Source organism: Octopus sinensis, linkage group LG20 (genome assembly GCF_006345805.1).
Source record: "Octopus sinensis linkage group LG20, ASM634580v1, whole genome shotgun sequence".
Classification (NCBI taxonomy): domain Eukaryota; kingdom Metazoa; phylum Mollusca; class Cephalopoda; order Octopoda; family Octopodidae; genus Octopus; species Octopus sinensis.
Window position 1 is genome coordinate 6797989 of NC_043016.1, and position 5278 is coordinate 6803266.

A 5278-nucleotide genomic window follows, 5' to 3' on the forward strand; every position below is an offset into this window, starting at 1 on the left:
CCATGGTACACACACGGTCACATTTTGATATATATATATATATAAACGCCATGATAGATCGCTAGCTCCTACACGCATTTTTTTCTCTCCTTGTTTCTCTCCTTGTTTTTTTTTCTGGTGTATCTTTCTGTCGAAGAGCGTAGGCTCGAAACGTAAAAGACTTGTTCTATTTCTATTCCTGTGCGCCATACTAATACAATTGTTTGTTTGTACTCCACCTGCCTTCGTCTTTGTTTATTTTCGTAAACCTTCCCGTTATAATATATATATATATATATATATATAATATATATACAAATTGAGATAGGGGTTGTAAATGCAACCTCTATGGGATAACGTATATCCAATATACTGCTAGTGAAGTACCCAACAAAGTTAATACATAAATGATAATGATTGCGATGCAATCAATTCATTACTGTATTATATGGGCAAAGGTAAAATGATTTACATAAATTACTAATACAAGATAAGAAAATGGAGAAATACATCTAAATCAAATATCAATACCAGATAATACTCAATCACATACTTTATTAAACCACCACATATGAGACTGTAGGTTAAATATAAAAAAGCAGAACAAATCAGTGTACGTAAAGAATGTACATAAAAAAGTGTACATAAAAGAGTAATGTTGTATAATAATTAGAATATATATAAAAAAGAATATAAATACAAGCAAATATAAATATAGTATAATATATATATATATATATATAATATATATTATATATATATATATATTTAATCCAAACATGAAAACACAATAACGCAATGACGTGGAACAAGTATAGAATTATTGGACGCTCAGGAAGGAAAGAAAGAAGGAGTTTTAACGCTTCGAGCGGAGCTCTTCTTCAGAACATAGAAAAGGAAGGATCCAAGGAAGGGAAGACGGAGAAAGAAAATCGCCAATGGTACACACGGTCACATTTTGATATATATATATATATAAAATAGTAAAAAGTGAAAAAACTACAGAAGGCTTGTTTTAAAAGGTTAAAAAATATATATTTGAGTTAATATGTCTGAAGAATGTTATAAATTTTTTTCATACAATGACATTTAAGAAATTTGAAAAGCTGAACGCGAAACCGGTCATTTCTTCTAAACTATGTCATTGTATGAAAAAAATTTATAACATTCTTCAGACATATTAACTCAAATATATATTTTTTAACCCTTTAAAACAAGCCTTCTGTAGTTTTTTCACTTTTTACTATTTTCTATATATTCAACCACGTGCATTCACATACCAACTTTCTTACCTATATATATATATATATATATAAATAGATGAGTGTATTTTTACCTTGTTAACAATTAACACGGAAAAATAAATAAATAGTTACCAGAACGAGCATACAGATGTAAGCATTGGCAGAAACATACATTTAGTGCATATAAGTAGTCTCTATCATTATATATAATTTAAACTTTAATTTCCTTTATATTTAACATTCACTATTAATATCCCTACTCTTTCTGTTAGCTACTTATGACCTTATATCATATAACGTTATTTTAAACAATATTAATAGCGTTCTGTCTATCGCTATACGAATCCATCATTTTTTGCTAAAATGTCGTATTGACAAGTTTCGTTTTTTCACTTTCCCGAAAAGAAGATTACATTGTTTATACCTTTTATTCTTTTGAATAGTATCAGTGGAATTTTCGAAACATGTGTCGAAGTAAAAATACTTGTTTAAACCTGCATTAACTCCATTTTTTATATTCATATATATATATATATAATATATAATATAGATATATATATATATTATATTATATATATATATATAATATATACATATACATAAAGTTAATCCAAACATGAAAACACAAAGAGAAAACGCAACAACGCGATGACGTGGAACAAGTATAGAATTATTGGACGCTCAGGAAAGGAAAGAAAGAAGGAGGATTTAACAATTCGAGTGAACCTCTTCATCAGAAACATAGGAAAGGAAGAGAAGACGGAGGAAAAAAATCGCCAACGGTACACATGCGGTCACATTTTGAATGACCGGAAGGGAATGGGTGAAAAAAAAGTTCTTTCAAAGACAGAAGAGTGCAAGAGAAGGAGGTATGTGTGTGTAAGTGTATATATATATATATATAGGCGCAGGAGTTGTGTGGTAAGAAGCTTGATTTCTAACCACATGATTCCGGGTTCAGTCCCACTGCATCGTACATTGGGTAAGTGTCTTTTACTATAGCCTCGAGCCGACCAAAGTCTCGTGACTGGATTTGGTTGACGGATACTGAAAGAAGCCTGTCGTATATATACTAGCTTAAAATGAAGAGCCCTCCATCGGAGGGCTCTTCATTGAGCCTTGGGCCCAACAATGACGCTTCATGCATTGAGTACACATTAAATTTTATTAAACTTGAACAATATTTTTAAAACAATGAACAATTTCCATCAAAACAGTGATATAATTTGTTGACTTGGAACTTATTGCAAAGCTGCAAAATAAACAACATTTTTGGTCTTCCCATTCAGGGGTCAGTACAAATAGCTTGTTTCCGTTCTCTACCCTTGAACAACCAACATATAGCTGGCCGTAGACAACAATAAACTTACCTTTTAAAAGTTCAACGATAATTATTCTTCCGCCACTTAATTTAAAGACAATTTGATGTACGTAGGGCCTCACTTTTCGTGCAAACAATTATTTGTAGTTGCTATTACCTATCTAAACTCCTGTTCGTAGTTTGAAGGAAAATTACACCACTGTCGCTAAACACTATTTTAAAGTGCGATTTTTATGGTTTGGAATTGCTCTAAACGTATTTGTCCATAAAGATGCTTGAAATTTAATATTTGTTTAGTATTTTTAAAGGTAATAATAGGATTAGTCGAATCGGTTTTCATGCAGTCGGAGTGCGCTAAGTTTCCATAGTTCCGACGGCCGATGGCATGAAGATAGATCCGACAAATTTTATTGATAACTGAAAAAATACTAAGTTTCCCACATTTTTATGGTAGAGAGTTATGAGAGGTAATACTGTATGAGAGTGAATTCAATACATATTTCAGTTCCTAACGTGTTATGGTTAAATTACTTGATACAGTTGTAATATTTAGAGAAATTACTTTCGGAAATAGTTCTAATATTTGGAGAAATGTTAGGATTAAGAAGAAAAATGAAGAATAGTAGAAGAGTCATTGAATAGTGAGAGAGGAGTAAAGCATGAGGAATAGTAGAAGTGTCATTGAATAGTGAGAGAGAGGGTTGGAAGAGTAAAGTATAAAAAGTGTGACACACTGACACACTGACATTCGCTTTCGCATTTATCATTATTATTATTATTATTATTATTATTATTATTATTATTATTATTATTATTATTATATAATATATATGTAAGCATGTATTTGTGCGTTTGTGATTGTTGTCCCACCAGGGCTTGACACCGACGCTAGTGTGTTTATGGCAAAAGAAACCTATAGAATAAGTATTAGGCTTACAAAGAATAATTCCTGGGCTAGATACGTTCGACTAAATGTGGTGCTCCAGCATGACCACAGTCAAATGACTGAAACAAGTAAAAAAAAACATATTTTTGATGTTATATACTTAATATATGTGTATTTTAATGCGCTTATTAGCTGTGAGATTGCATCGGGAATGACCGGAAGCGGGGGTCTCTTTCAGACGCAAAATGTTAAAAGAAATAAGGAATACCTCAAACCAGGAGAGTCATCTCACCCCCGTAGGTGGATGCAAACAATGGATATCAACGCTTTGCTGTTATTTCAGCTCGTCGGAATCATATACCCGTGTCCCCTCGAAACGAATCGGGTTCGTGGGTGTGATGTTTATATACACATAGTGTAAAGTGTATCGCTGATGTACAACTAGGCCACAAAACTGAAACCAATTTAAATTTTGAATTATAAGCAGTTCTAATTATATAAACATCTGATTTGTGAGTGTGAACTCTTCGAATGTCTGTACTTCCTTATGTAAGGCGTAGGATTGGCTGTGTGGTAAGTAGCTTGCTTACCGACCACATGGTTCCGGGTTCAGTCCCACTGCGTGGCACCTAGGCCAGGCATCTTCTACTTTAGCCTCGGGCCGACCAAAACCTTGTGAGTGGATTTGATAGACGGAAACTGAAAGAAGCCCGTCGTATATTTGTATATATATATATGTGTGTGTGTGTGTGTGTGTTCGTGTGTCTGTGTTTGTCCCCCAACATCTCTTGACAACCGATGCTAGTGTGTTTACGACCCCGTAACTTAGCAGGTTCGGCAAAAGAGACCGATAGAATAAGTACTAGGCTTACAAAGAATATGTCCTGGAGGTCGATTTGCTCGACTAAAGGCGGTGCTCCAGCATGGCCGCAGTCAAATGACTGAAACAAGTAAAAGAGTAAAAGATTACAGATGTCACACACTTACATAATGAGGTTTGTTTTTGCATTTATTAGCTGCGAGATTACTCTTAAATAAACGCAATATGTATGTCCACATATACATACATACATACTCTCTCTCCTTCACACACACACACACACATACACACACAAATATAGACGTATGTATGTGTATATATATATGTGTGTGTGTGTGTGTATGTATGTGTGTGTGTGTGTGTGTGTGTGTGTGTGTGTGTGTAAGCAAAATCCAGGTTTAAATGCTCGTGACATATTTGAATTGCGAAAATGCAAATTCACTGTACTTCCTTATGTAAAAAGTTTCGAGGTTTTTTTATTCTTTTCAATGGGATATACCTAAGAGACACAACTCTCAACAAACTTATAAAGCAATAGATTTATGTAAAATTCGGTTAACGCTGTTGACTGAGATAGGTATATATCCTGGAAGTTTATATTCTAATACCACAGATAAAGGAGAGGAAGAGGTGAGTAGCAAGCCTGTAGTAGTTATTCAGGCATAAGTAGGTGAACATTGGAAGGGTTCATAATCACAAGTCAGATGTAAGAACCCGATTATTCATCAACAACTGTTTCTAGGGTTTTCAGTTTCTATGTAAGTTCAGTATCATGTTGTTTTTGTACATATATATATTTCTTTTCTACCCACAAGGGGCTAAACATAGAGGGGACAAACAAGGACAGACAAAGGGATTAAGTCGATTACATCGACCACAGTGCGTACCTGGTACTTTATTTATCGACCCCGAGAGGCTGAATAGCAAAGTTGTGTTTGTACATATATGCGAAGATGATTGGTGTCAGAGAATGTACATGAAATAGCAAATGTTTAAATTATATGAACACTTACCCTATCTTCTGAAAG